This window comes from Tympanuchus pallidicinctus, unplaced genomic scaffold (genome assembly GCF_026119805.1).
Source record: "Tympanuchus pallidicinctus isolate F22 unplaced genomic scaffold, pur_lepc_1.0 scaffold1, whole genome shotgun sequence".
In the NCBI taxonomy this organism is placed as follows: Eukaryota; Metazoa; Chordata; class Aves; order Galliformes; family Phasianidae; genus Tympanuchus; species Tympanuchus pallidicinctus.
The window spans coordinates 29,453,443-29,469,319 of NW_026294618.1; positions in this window are offsets into that span (position 1 = coordinate 29,453,443).

Here is a 15,877-nt window from a genome sequence, read left to right on the forward strand (position 1 = left end):
TCTAATCTTTGCATAAGTCCGATTAAATGACATCAGTTGCCTTTCCTTGTCCACTGATACTGTCACTCCATCATAGAAGGCTACCAGCTTGGTGAAGTATGATATGCTCTTGATGAAGCCATGCCGGCTGTCACAAATTGCCTCGTCTTACATGTGCTTTAACATAGCTTCCAGGAGTATCTGTTCCATGATATTCCCAGGCAAAGAGATGAGGCTCATTGGATCTTCATTTCTACCTTTCTTAAAAGTGGAAATGATGTTTCCTTTTATCCCATCAACAGGACAGACATAATTTTTTTTTGAAATGGTAGAGTGGGTTGGCAGCTACATCAGTTGCTTCTTTCATGACTTCTGAAAATAAATAAATAAATAAATAAATAATAGCAAGCTTAGTTCCTGAGCAAAATAGGTGGGTAACCCCTAACCTGTTTTGCAACTCTTCCTCCTGAGATGGCATCATACGGTGTTAAACATTTCTTTGGTTATTTCAGGTCATTTGCCTTGCGTCCCCTCTCTCCCTGCCCCCATTCAAATCACTGAGAGGGCAGTGTGGTAAACAGAATAGATGCTGATCATACACTGATCAGTCATAGCTAAAATGTTGGAGTATTGTCAATGTTTTGGCCACATTTCTAAAACAAGGCACCATTTGAGCTGCTATGAAGATTAACTCAAATTCAGCCAGAGGAGCAACTATTCTTCAGTGAAGCTATAGTCTTAAAAGTTATTTAGCTGTAATTCTCCACCAAGATTCCAAAAGTATCAAGGTATATTACAGATTTGCAAATACAGTTATACAATATCTATCTGTGTACTGATATTAAAGAGTCTGGGTGATGACCACTAACCACGGTTTATAATCTCTATCTCAGATGTGGGAATCATTCAGAAATTTACAGATTGGAGGAAGTTGATGAGGCCTTCTACAAACAGCTGGAAGTAGCCTTGCAGTTGTGGGCACTGGTTCTTATGCAGGATGTTAATCATCCTGATATTTATTGGATAAGCAACATGATCAGGCATACCATGTTCAGGAGATTCATGCAATGTGCTGAGACTAACTTTCTGATGCAGGTGGTTAAAGAGCTGACAAGGAGGGATGTTATACTTGACCTTGTTCTTACTAACAAGGAAGGACTGATTGGGAACCCAAAGGCTGGGGGCAGCTTGGGATGCGGCGATCATGTAATCGTGGAGTTAGTGTCTTGTGTGGAAGAAACAAGGCAATAAGTAGAATTGCTACCCTGGATTTCAGGAGAGCTGACTTTGACCTTTTTAGAGAGATCAACTGGGATGTATCCTGTGGGCTAGGGTGTTAGAAGGTAAGGGGGCCTGTGAGAGCTTCTTGACACTTAAACATCATTTCTTCTCACTCCAGATCAGTGCATCTTTAAGAGCAAGAAGTCAGGGAAAAGTTGCAGGCAGCCTTCATAATGAGCAAGGAACTCATGGGTAAAGTAAAAGGAAAGAAGAAGGTCTGATGAAGACAGGCTGAAGGAGCTGGGCTTCTTCAGTCCGGAGGATGGAAGGCTGCAGGGAGTCCTCAATGAAGTATTCTAGTAGTTGAAGGGAAATTATAAATACGAGGGAAATTCCCATTTTTACGTGGGAAGATAATGATAGGACAATGGGGAATGGCTTTAAAAGAGGTAAGATTTGAATGATGTCAGGAAATTTTTTCACTGAGAGAATGGTGAGGTGCTAGAACAGGTTGCCCAGAGATTATACAGATGCCCCGTCCCTGGAGGTGTTCAAAGTCAGTTTGGATGGGGCCTCTGACAACCTGATCTAGTACTTGATCTTGCAGTTGGCAACCCTGCCTGTGGCAGGGAGCTGGAACCTGATGACCCTTGAGGTTCCTTTCTATGGCATCAGAAAACTGTAAGTGGATCTGTGGTTTATTGTTATGAAGTAGAGCAGAAATGATCAAATATTTCTAGTTTAGACTCTGAAGTCCTGCAGGACTTTAAAGCATACACAGTCTTTGGCATAGCATCAACATTTATGTCCAAACTGCCTACTCACTCCCTGAAGTGCAAACTTTTTTGGTGAAAAATGCATGTCATTTTGGTCTTGGAGAATTGTATGTAAAGCCATTATGCTTACGTATAATGACTGTACCTCCATTTAAACTCTTTACTTGGTGGAAGTAGGGGAATGTTAGAGAGCATGTAGCAGGCTTCTTGACTTTTAATGAGCTGTAATGTCTTATGTCATTGTGGCACTGCAATTGTGAAATACTTAGTAAATACTTGGGAACACCATGAACATAAACTTCTTGTTATCATTCTTCCAAATCTAGGATTACTGTGATCCAAAACAGATGAATGAGGAAAACAGCTACTGTTTCAAATAGTTCACTTGTACATTTTCCAGACAGAAGACAAACTAGCTGTAAATCACAGTTGGTCAAATTAATGTAGCTTTCAGAGTCCCAACAGTATAAAACCAAACTGGAATCATTAGAATGTAATATTTTCCGTGGGTGTGGTGTTAATTCAGCCAGAGGGATTGAGAAGCACACACTATATACTGCTTTAAGCATCACTGCAGATGATTCTCATGTTTATTAGTATGTGAAGCAAGTCTTTAGTTATAAAGGTGGTGATTGCTTGCCATTGAAAAGGACTTTATAAAATAGCTTGCTTTACATCATGAAGTGCTATATAAGGTATACTACATGCTGTTTTCGAAAAATGGTGTTGTATTTATGCACTTAATATCAAAAAGCTAATGAAAATCATTCTACTCTCCCTGCTGTCAGTTTAATAGTGAGTTCAATTATTCTGCATTACCACAAGTTGAATATTTTTCACAAAATAGACTTTTCTTTCTTATGCTAGTTCATGGCTTGGATGATTCAATAAACATGATTATATTCTTCATTTGCTGTATTGCATGGAAGACCTCTCCTAAATTCATATAAGCTGCAAGGGGAGTTTGGGGGGGTAACACAGATTTCTCTTTCTATCCAAGCATTCACTGAACTGACTCAAGACTTTTTTTCTACATGTCAGACCTGGCAATCTTCTGGTGAAGAGAAAAGGCTGCATTTTCACACAAACTGGCAGGATTTGCGTTACCTAACTGATTTTCACTGACAGTTGTTCTTGGCCACTGAATCACTTCGCCTGTAGCTTTGTGTGACATATTTCACCCGATGCTATGCTCTTCACTACAGGAACATTTTCATAATTCATGTCTTTGATTACTAATCCTACTATTGCTTTACTTTGCTTTGGAAACTGAGCTAAACTGACTGAGTAGTTGTTCTGGAGCTTAGAGACATCTTGTTCTGAGTTGTTTCCCTTGTCACATGGGAAGACAAATCCTGACTTACCCTTTACTGAAAGTGTAATTCAATCTATAGTAACTCTTAGATTGTTTAGGCTTCCAACATCAGCACTCCTACAAAATAAGAAACATTTATTTAAAGACTGTTTTGAAATTGTAGACATGGAAAATTGAGTATATGGCATTCTGCTGGGTAGACTTAATACTAAAATCTACTATAGTCCCTTTTTCTGTTTCACTAGAACATCACAGTGTCTTTCTGGAGATTTCCACTGTACTTATTCAACCAGTTCTCAGTTTCCTTTGAATATGAGATAAGGCCAAGTGTCACCTGCTAGGGATTATCTTTATCTTTGACATGGCAATAAATATTTAAACCAGCTGCAATAAAATGCATGCTGTTACTTTGCATTTACATTGACTTAGAAGTATGGAGTACTGAGTAAAGATGCTGTTTATTTTCCCTCTCTCCCTGCTTCTTACATGGCAATTTTGTTCTTGAGGGCTAAGGAAATATTTTGAACTGAAGATCCTCTCACCTGTCAAGAGCAGTGACCTTTCTCGCTTCCAATTCCATTACTAGAAGCATCAGAACACTTTTAAATCATATAGATGACAGCATTTTTCTTTCCTTCTTTGGGGGAGAACAATGGTTACCAAATGAAATCAAACTAATACGAGTATCGTAATTATCCATCTCTATCTTGTGTTAAGGAATTTTATTCGTCTATCTAGAGATATCCAAGAAAAGTGAAGAAAGCAACAGAGATATTCATGCAATAGCTTTCCTAAATAAGATGATGAATCTAAATTGGTTCTAATTTATAGTCAGAGTACTCATTTTGGTGCAGCATTGAGAAGGTGTTCAGGTGTTCACAAAAGTAAATATTTGTTTCCCTTTGTAGTCAACAGAGAAATAAGCTCTTCAGAGGATAATTTAAATTTCTTTTAATTACTTGTAAATTCATTTTCTTTGCATATTGCTGATTGGTATCTTGTTTTGGAAAATGAATGTTTGATTTATACCTTTGTGATTGTGTTTCATACATTTGTCTTCAAATTCTTCAAAAAGAATAACTTGTTTACAGTATTCAGCTTCTTTAACACACACCTTATACCCCCTTATACATTATTATTATTATTATTATTATTATTATTATTATTATTATTTTACATCTTTCTGAGATTAGGAATCAATGGGAAGTCAGAATGCTCCAAGGAACAGTAAGGTTTCTTCTTTACAGAAGTATATTTTCAACAGTATCTTCTTAATATATATCAATATTTATTTATTTTGGAGGAGTTTAGACAATCTGGGAGAATGAAGTATCTGTTTTCCATAATTGTTTTTTTCAGTATTTAAAAAAATTAGAGCCACGTTTGGGAAATTGCACATATCCCCATGCCACTGGAAAATGTGGGGAAAACTAATGGATGAGCAGCCAGGTTTTTCTGTTAATTAACCATGTTGTTAGAGAAAGAAGAAAAAAAAAAAAAAAAAGTTTTACAAATTACTAAAATACCAGCCTGAATGCACTTGGAGCTGCTTCCTCTCAGATGATTTTTTTTTTTTTTTTTCCTGAAGTTTATGACCCAACTGCTTGTTACATGCCACATGGTAAACCTCTTTGTTTTCCTTTACTCAGCTGTGCTGTCCTTTTCCTTCAAAAACATTTTCAGTCCAGAGGGAGCTTAGCCATTGCCATTAGCTGAGCAAAAGCCAAAAATGTGAAGAAGTAATTTCTTGGTCTCATCTGTGTTGTAGTAACTCCTATAATTGTTCAAAGATGGAGTTTTCCCTCATAAACCCGAGGAACGTAAAGGAAGATGGGGAATCACGTGGCCAAAAAATAATCCAATATAAACATACATACTCTATATGCAAAACTTGCTTATACTCACACTAGAAATATTAAATGTAAAAAGCGTTGCTGGAAATCACAGCTCTCTTGGAAGTTACTTACTAAGTCCAATAGCTAGGAGTTTCAGAATGTCAGAAAACCGAAGTAATCAGCAGATTTTTTTCCAAACATTCAAAGAGAATGTATTTATCTTTTTTCCCCTCCATAACCAACCAGGAAAAGGTGTCTAACTGTACTATAATTGCTCATAAATTACATTTAGCAGCACTTACTCTGTCTGTAGAGTTTTGTTCTACTACTAAACTCAACAGGACTGACTTTTGTGTAGCCAAGATTCCAATCCCTTCATCAGGATTTTTACTTGTCAGGAAGGCCCTGCAAATTTTTCTGTTATTGTAATAAGAGAATGTGAAAATCAATGTTTTTTCTTCTGACCAAGTCCCGTAAAGGGAATCTGATTTATAAGACAAACCACTTACTAGTAGAGAAAAAAAGTTATTAATTATTCAAGTCTAACTCCTTAAGTGTTACAATTTAATATGTGTGTATTTGTCACTTTATGAAGAGCCACTTAAATAAACAGAGGATCCATATTGTAATATATCTTGATAGTGTAATTTTCTTAATCTGAGGGCTACTCTAAAAGTATTGCCTCCTAATTTATCATGTCGGCCTACAACATCAGAGGTGGATGTTGGAGGTATGGCAGTAGAGACTGAACCACCAGTGTTCCATTCCATTTTGTTGTGTGACAGATGGCAGCAGAAGGGAAGTCTGACAACACCGCAGCTGATGGAAATGCATATGAAACAAAAATTGCACACATTGACTTTCATTGGTGGTTGCTGAACATTTCTGGAGACCAAATAGATATCAGCACAGTGAGATGGTGGAAGGTGCATTTCAGCATTAGTGGCTGTGGTCACACTGAGTAGTGCAGATTCGTATGAGCACGGCATGCAGGCAATTTTTCATAGCTGGCAAAAATGCATAGTTAACCTCAGCTAATGGTGGTGACTACATGTAAAAATAGATTCACAGTTTGAGAATTTGCTCTATTAGGAAGTGTTATTGTTCTCCTTGAAGGTGTTTAGTTTCCATGGAAATAAATAGGAAGTATTACTTTCAGATCAACCTACATATTTACATATTTATCTTTTTAAAGTGCATAACCTTTTTTGTTTAATTTTGTTAAATTCAGAACAGTAATATGTTTTAAATACGTTAAATGTCTAATATACCTGAACCAGGAAGTTATCCTTAGCAGACTTCAGGAATCTCCTGGATCATCTGCCACCTGCTGTGTTGGTATTGCAGTAGCTATCTGGGTGGTTGAAATCCCTCATCAGGATAAGAGACTGTGAGTGCAACACTTCCTGCAGTTGAAGAGAGATGACCTTGTCAACAGGCTCTGCCTGATCACGTGGCCTGTAGTAGGCCCTAACTACTAGATGTCTTTTACTGGACCGATCCCTGATTGTAACCCATAAGCTCTCAGTCTGGGCATGGCTGTTTTTCAAACATATCTCTTTGCAATCTATCCACTTCCTAATATGGAGGACAACTCCCCCTCTCCTCTTACCCTTATGAAGAGTGTGCAGCTCTTGATCACAGTACATCAGTTGAGATTCATCCCACCATGTTTCTGTGATAGCAACCAGATCATAATTTTCCAAGTACATTATGGTTTCCAGCTCCTCCTGTTTATTTCCCATGCTGTGTGCATTAGTGTTAATCCAGCAAGGAGAGGGAGGTGAGTGTCCCCCCTCTACTCAGAGCTTGTGAGGCTCCATCTGGAGTACTGCATCCAAACCTTGGGCCCTCAGCACAAGGAAGGCACAGAGCTTTTGGAACAGGTCCAGAGAAGAGCTGCTAAGTTTATCAGAAGGCTGGAGCACCTCTCCTATGAAGAAAAGTTGAGGGAACTGGGCTTGTTCAGCTGAAGAGAAGGCTCTAAGGGAGACCTCATTGTAGCCTTCCAGTACTTGAAGAGAGCATATAAATAGGAAGGGGAACGACTGTTTACATGGCTTGATAGTGATAGAACAAGGGGGTGGTGGCTTTAAACTAAGATGGCGGAGGTTTAGGTTAGATATTAGGAGGAAGTTTTTCACTCAGAGGGTGGTGATGTGATGGAACATGTTGCCCAGAGAGACTGTGGATGTCCCATCCCCGGAGGCATTCAAGGCAATGTGTTCTATGATTCTATTCTTTCATAGATTATCCTTTGTCTTAGTCACAAAGAATGTAAATACTTAATACAGACTTAAATACGATGCGTACTTAATGTTTCCTTCACACTGTGCCTCCATTCTGTTGCTTTTAGTTTTGCTGTTCAGAATATTTTTCTTTTGCCACTTATATATATGGAACAACTAATTGGTTTTGGCAGTACTGACTGCTGACTCCTAAATGGCTGTCTAAAAAGAAAAGTGAATAATTATCTTTAATGATGACATGTTTACTCAAACCCACAACATGAACTTGTGTTGTGTGTTCTATAACATTATGTCCCATTGAGAACAAATCACACCTTAGTTTCCAGCCATATTTAATCAATTTTTCCCCTAAATGGGCAGTTATTTCCACTGCTCGGGTGTTCCTGTGTTTATTCTTCTAAGTGGTATTTTCAAATTATCCCTTCCTACCGAACTCATCATTAATCAGGTAATTTTAGTTATTTAAGATTCATTCAAAGTGTTTGTTTATTCTTTTGTTGAAGCCTTTTATTAGTAATATGACATTTATGAAATCATGTAAGGGAAGTCTAGAGCAAAATGAGTTCATAAGCATCCTCTGAAACTAAACTTAGTGGAAAGTGAGAGTGATTTATAATAAGAGGCAATAGCTACAATTATCCACATCTGAGTTTTCATCTGGAGTCACCATGTGTGGTTTTCTACATATAGTCTTTGTTTATCTATGACATGTTGTTATACCCACTCTCATTCTTTTGCACCAGTCATTTAACATACACCACATATATACTGTGAATTTTGGATATGTTTTCTGTAAGAAACTTGTTCAAACTCACCTCTCCATATCCATGTTGAACTCACTGCAAAAGCATGTTGCTGCTGCAGAAGAGCCTGCACTCTTGGTGTTCCTGTTCTACCAGGAGCAGAGTCGCAGATATATTTGCAGTGCCTGTGATACATCCCTAATCACCCACCAGAAACTGAAATACTGCAGAGGTCTTTCTCAAGAGAGGGCTGTAATTATCCTCAGCTGTGGACACGGAGTCTTGGAGCTCACAGCCCTGACCTGAACTTGTCAGAAAAACTGAGATTCTATTTGGACTAGGCTTTGGTAGCATAAAAGCTTGAATAAGTCAGTTCATTCTGCTATAAGAGTTTGAAACAGAGCTAGAGTTTCTTGTTAACACTTTAAAAAAAAAAGTTATTTTGGCCACAATTGCTCTTATGTTGGGGGGGTTGCAAATCTAAAATCAGAGTCTAATTTTGTCTGTCATACTGAGCAGCTGAGAGAGAAGACTGAATAGAAATCTGGAGTCAGTTGTGGTCAACAGCTTATGTTTGGTTGGCTAGAACTATTATTTAGGGTAAAGTTATTTGGAAATATGCAGTGACTGATGAATCCATTTCTGTATCTGATGCTTTGCCCTAAGAATAAAGAAAAAGAGATGGAGTTACTTTAGGCTAATATTTTACACTCCTTTTCTCATTTATTTTGAAATGATTGTGATTAAGATCAGCTCTCTGGTTAGGGGCAGTGTTCGGGAATCGACAGGCTGATGAAGATAGTACTGGGTGCTGCATGTCTGAAGATTCTATAAATCTATATAGATATATATTTATAGATTTATATCTATAAATCAATAAAGGAATCTATAAAGGACAGCTGATGTTTGGTGACCTGTTTACAGGAAAGTTGTAACCTCTGACCATTACAGGGTTCAGAATTAGAGCTGCAATCAAGGCCTGGAAGTTCCCTGATTGTTCTTGCTCAAAACTTATAAGGTAGTATTTATGAAATATAAATGAACATATATTACCATAGTACTAACCAGCTCTGAAGACACAAATCCTTGTTATTCTTGAAAAGAAGGAGTGTTCATTGTTTACACCAATTTGATCTCTGCCCCACATTATCCTCTTAACAGTACTCGCATGTTATTTGCAATATTCCTGGGTAATACTAGCAAAAAAAATGTATGTGCTAAGAATTACATACTGTGGACAGTTTAATACATGCATTGAGATGCGTGCCTTGCCCTTTGGTATTTGCTTGGTATAGCCACAGCTCAGGTGTCCTTCCACAAAGACATGGTATTTTCATTAAGAGACACCTGAAATAAGATTAAGAGCTTGGAAAAGGAATGTGGAGGGGAACGAAAACAATAAAAGCAAATAGTCATTGTTTTCAGTGATGATCCTATTAACAATTTCAACTTGAATCATCACTCAAACTAATCCATCATACATTTTTTTTTCTCTGAAGTTAGACGAGGCCAACAAATTGATGTTAATTTTAATGATGAAAAAATTAGAAACTAAATAGCAATTAGTTCCAATAGCCTTGATGAAATGTTTTTAAGCATGAAAGCCAGAGTAAATAATACAATAAAGACAATCTCCTTCATTCAAATGTATTAAAAAAAAAAAGAATGGTGAGGACTCGTTTTAGTTAGACAATAAAAATAGTCGTTCTACAGCACAGCAATTGCAGACTTTTAGAAATGTCAGGAACCAGATGTATTCCTTTGAAAGAACACTATACTGTATAGAAAGTAATAGGGAAGTTTATGTGGTCACTGAATTTCTGTGATCTCGCCAGTGCTTTCACAACATTGTTTTTTCTTTTCTTTCAGACGTTAAGTCATAAACTCAGATTTATGATGACATTAGATTTTTGCCACAGAATGCTTGGTATGTCCCAGTTTCAGTCTTGTGGGCTTGACACAAGCAACTAAAAGAAAAAAATTGTCTGAATGATCCAATGCTTTTTAAAGAAAAAAACAGTAATAAACATGAAAAATAAAATCAAAGCAATGAAATATAAATTCTAGGATGTTTGAAAATATCGTTTAGCCTAAAAACATTATAGAAATTTTTGTTTGAGAAAGATTACTCTTTCAGTGTATTACTAACTTCTCAGTGTAGTATTTCCCAGATGTGTAAGTTATTAAGAACATAGAAACCTCATAGCTGTGCTGAGAAATTTAAAAAAATTGTAACAGTAAAACTCTAGCTCATGTCAGCTTTATTGAAATTCATGTTTTTGTTTTTTTTTTTTTGTTCAGTAATCATGTTTGCACATCTACTAAGTGTTAAATATGCCCAGAACGGACCTCAGTAAAATGTATTTAAAAGTGAAATGATCGAAATTTGAGTTACCATTATCATGAGGTAACAATATTTTCACATTTATTCTGCAAAATGGAAAAGTTCCAGAAAGCCTTGCAGGTTTTAAATACTCAGGACAGAAGTTCATATTAATGAATCAAGAAATTACGATGAATTACAGGGTAGGAAGCCTTGCCTTCTTTGAGTCAATGTGGCAGACTTCAAGTAGACTGTCTGAAATGCATCCATAAATCAACATATTCAAGAGCAAAAACCTTTACTACCATGTCTAGCTAGTCTCTGCAAGGGCTTTTTAGTTAGTCAATTTGGTGCACTCCTTGAATTGTCTTACATATTAAAAAGCAACTACATTTTCTGAGATACTGCGGTAATTGTCATGAAATGAATTACAGAGTCGGTCTCTGAAACATAAAAGAAGTATTTATATCAAATCAATATCATTTTGTATTACTTATTTTCCTAACAAGGAATGGTGACAAAAGGTTATGTTTTTCTTATTAAAACCAAAGAATTTGTTGACAAAATGGATTGTTGACAGAAAAAAGGTATTTTTTGAATATGAAATATTTGAAAAGAGTATTGAAGATGAAAGAAACTCACATAGGGGGAAAAAAAAAAAAAAAGAAGTGCTGTTCTGACAGCTTAACTGGCAGGTTGCTGGGGATATTGAGTTGTTGCCATGTCTGGCCTCAGAGCTGTCTTTTCATAACGGTTGTGCTCTGCTTGGCTTTCAGGTTCAAAGCTTCTCTGATCTCTCTCTCAGTTGCAAATTAATTCCAACGAGGGAAGGCCACAGGGGTTAGTCAGCATGTCCAACGGCTCAGAGTCAACGTGTCTTCTTGTTCAGAGCCTGTTGCAGCAAGAATTTTCATGGATGTTGTGGTTTCCTTTCCAAGGTTGATAAGTTATGAGAACAAGCTGTAAATCTCTGCTGAGAGACAGCACCTATGGTACCTCTACAGGACAGCCAGTAGTGAGTGATCTAAAGTGGAGTAACCTACAATCGTAACATCTGCTTGAGGCAGGAGAGGAAAGGGGTTTAGAGACAAAACTATGACAGTAGTGATTTCAGGCTGAGATGTATTTTGGTGGATTTCCTTATTGGTCATCTGTAATATCCTTGAAAGCAACTTTTACATAGATGAGCTCATGCTGACTGCATTTTCCACCTGTCTTTGTACCATGCTTTTGGGCAGCTCTGTATGGTGTGGTCCAAACACATAAACCCTTGGTGCAGAAGGATCATCAAGGAGGAATTTTTCCATCTTTTCCTTAAAGTGGGAATGTCAGAATTCTATTGAATTTCCCTTTGTGTGGGTGTGTGTGGGTGTGTGTGGGTGTGTGTGGGTGTGTGGGTGTGTGTGGGTGTGTGTGGGTGTGTGTGGGTGTGTGTGTGCGCGCTCACACGCGTGCAGCTCGATGTTGAGGGAAAGCAAAATTTATCTGAAAATGATAAGTTACATAGATAACTCAGAAAACACTGCTAATGGAGACTAAGCAAAAAGCGTTCTCCCACTGCTTCTGGTGTGCTAACATGATAAACAATTTTCTTCTCCCATGATTTCCTGGATTAGCTACTTTTGGTGACTTCCTTCTTGATTCACTGATTGTTGTGTAGCATCTTTACTCATCTGATAGTGAGGGGATGTTGTGAGGGTGATGTTATACACCCAGTTGGCCAGATGTAACCTTTGCCTAGAAAATCACTTTACTCTCAGCAAAGTCCTCCTACAATCTGTATCCATCTTTCTAGCACTGTCCTCAACTGTCTTTCAGTGGCAAGGAAGACTGCTAAATAAAGATTTCTGCAATGAATATATAATATAATGAATAATATAATATAATATAATATATAATGAATAATATAATATATAATATAATGAATAATAATATAATGAATACCTTACATTGTATTTACACCTTTACTTTTATTTATTTATATTTAAAATGTTTTGATTGTTGTTTCACAATATCTTTTTCCTGTGATGATTGCAAAATGTATAGATTGCACTCTGGCTCAGAATGACATCTATTTTTGAAATTATTTTGAAATTCCAGTCAACTCCATTACAGTGTTATGTCCACCTCTTAAGTGCGTTTTAATTTGACTTTGCTGTTCACATCCACATTGGACTTATCACACAAAATGAAAACATTGAATGTATCCACTCGCTTGAGTAATGACAAATGGGATAACAGGAATGCCAGGTAATTCCATCCAGATTCTGAATTTAAGATAATTTTAATTAATTTTAAAGTTTATATCCAATGTGTAGAAAGATACACACTAGCATATACCTTAAAGTGAAGTCACTCCTATCATGAAATCCTAAAATCCTAGAATAAATCTTTTATGTCCTTTCTGATAGTTAGAAGGGAACCATTCTTAGATGGATTACTCCTTGCTTTTTTGGTGCAATAAGCTATTTCCAGTGAAAAATAATGTAAATTTAAGAAGTCCTTGTGGACATTATTAATACTGCATATTTTAAGTAAGGTTAATATTTAAACTGAGTTAGACAAACTCAAACAAGTGCCTAGCCATATGGTCCAGTGTCAATGTCAATTGCAAGTGACTATAAACTAAGTGAGAGCAATAGTTGTGCAAAAATGAAAAACAATAGTTTGATTCTTTACTGAGGAACAGTGTTCACAAGAGACATTTAAATTCTGTATAAGTAGCTACATTCAAACACAACTGTATTTCAACATCTGCAAGACAATTTGATTTCATCCAGATGGATACATTTTATGAAATATTAGTCAATATAAAATATATATGGTCGATCCCAGGGCAGGGAAATATTCTCGGATGATAAGACAGACTATAAAACACATAAAGAAACATCAACTGACAAGTCAAACTAGCAAATTTTTTAAATTACCTTCTTTAACTAGAATTGGCTTCTGAAACTGAACTTTAAGACGTTCAGTTGGGTGGTTTATTTTTAGAACCAATTTCTCACATTTACTTACAACTGCTTAGTGTTTCAGGAAGTTTTCAGTCAATTCTATGTGTTTAATAAATGATTTCTCTTAAATCAAACATCAGAAGTACCCCAGGTTCACATTTGTCCTATTGGAATGTTCACTTTAAAGTCAGTTATGCTTGAATAGAGTAGAAGTATTTCCTCTTTCATTAGCATTTGCATTTCTGTAGTGTTCGGAGTAGAGTTTCTAGCTACTGTTCCTTTTATTTTGTTTTCAATTTCTGTTAAATCATTCAACTTTTTAATAGAGATGTATAAAGATGTTCAACTTTTCAGCTTGCAGTTGGTGGAAATGTATGATACTGTAATACTATCCTCCCAAAAACATTGTGTGTTCCCCATATGTGCCCTTGCATCCTGCTAATTCTAGATTTCTGTAAAGCTGTTTTTATGTTCAAAGTTTGACTTCTGCATTTGGTTTCATTTTTAGATGTAAGAATTATTTAGGCAAATGCTCTGTTTTTAATACATCTACAAGTGTCTTCTATGCATCTTATTTTTGTCAGGCAGAGTACTGTTTCTTCCTGAAAGACATAAAAAATTCAGCCCCAAAAGATGGTAGAGGGGCATGAATAATATGAAGAGACTTGTGACAATTAGGGATTGTGCTAAATTGCTTCATGACTTATCCATCCTTGCCAACAGGGCACAGGAGTTGACCCAGTACAGGTAAAATTTCTCCCCGAATCCCTTTACCTACCAGTGCTTAAGGTGAGCCTGGAAACTTGATGGGGAAAGCACATGAACTTCTATGAATCCTAATCATATGCCATGTTTCTGACACTTAATGACTTCTGAGCTCATAATACCTTATTTGTGCTTTTTTTTTTTTTTTTTTTTTTTTTTAATGGAGAGACATAATATTCTTCAACTTATAAAGCTTTGTTTAAAGATTGCATTTAAGAGACAAAATTAACTAAATTAAGAAAGAGCTAACAAGCAAATGCAGTTTTCCATTACAAGCCTGGTGAGAAAGAAAGAACACCCTCAAACTCAAAAACAATAGGAACAAAATGTTTAACACAGTCAATAAGAATTTATTTGCCACACCTTACATATCTCTTACTTAAAAATTTTCTTAGTCATGGCTTGGTCATCATGTACCTCATTCTTGAGTGAGATTTCAGTGTCAAAAGCCCTTACTCTGAACTTTTCTCTCCTACTTAAATCTAATGATTATCTTGTTAATGTTGAAAATACACGAACTTTCAGTGTACAGGATGCTACAATTTACTGAAATTTATTATCACATAGCTGTCATTATTGCTTTATACTTATGAAAGTATACAAGACTTCTTTTTAGTTTGATAAATGATTTCCTTACGTATGAAAAAAGATTTTTGGAACAGAAATTTCTCATCTCTTTTCCATTCTTGACTAGTAGTTTATTGAATTAGAGATATCTAATACTTTCATAAGTGATATGGTGTTCACAGTGAAGTCTTTTAAGATCTTGTAAAATATACAAAAATATATATGTATATTAGTTGTGACAATCTATGGCATAATCAAGTAATTGTACATGTTACTGCCCTCTCATTCAAATCCCTTGAAATATAAAGGAACACAAATGAAGTATTTAACATATGAATTACCCTTCCCAAATCACCCCTTTCCACCCTTCTTGTTATTGGCTGTGTTAGGGAAAATAGTCCCGATTGTCTAACAATCTATGAACCCTAAAATTGCATCCTCTTCTTGCCGCATGCAAAACTGCTGAGTTGATGTAAGCATAGAAATGATTACTCATAAAAGCATGACAAGTTAAGTAATGCCCATATTCCCCATATTCTTGCATTCCAAGCAGCATGCTTGCAACCTTAAAGTTAAGAAGAGTTAAGAAATCAACAGCCAAACAAAAATAGGAAGGAAAAAATTATGTAACTTAGACAGCAAGATTTTAAGATATTGGGCATCGGTTTTCTTTTGCAGTGTTCCTGCTATCAAACAAACAAACAAAACCAAGGCATTTCCTGCCCAAAGATGTAGTAATTCTTCATTGAAGTATGAAAAGTGCTTCCTTATCTGGCTGCTTTTTGCTATGTCCCTTTGAAAGGGTTTTATTCATCTGACAGATAGAACCAAATGAACTTAGGAAAGGGCTTTTGGAGAAAGTGTGCAATTGTACTTCAGGGACACTTGAAAGGGTTGTTGTCACCTTTGCATGACAACAATGGACTTTGTGGAAAATTAATTTAGAAAGAGAGCAGAGTTTATAGTAACATATTTATGTTAATTATGCCACAAAGAAAGGGATGGAGATAGAGAGCATGATGTAGAGTAAGGAAAAATTGGAGATGGTAGGCCATGAGGCAAGAGGTTAGGAGCACATGGATGGATGTGTTGATTAACAAGTGTTTATTTAGCAAATAACTCTTATCAAAAATAAGGTTATGCAGGGAAT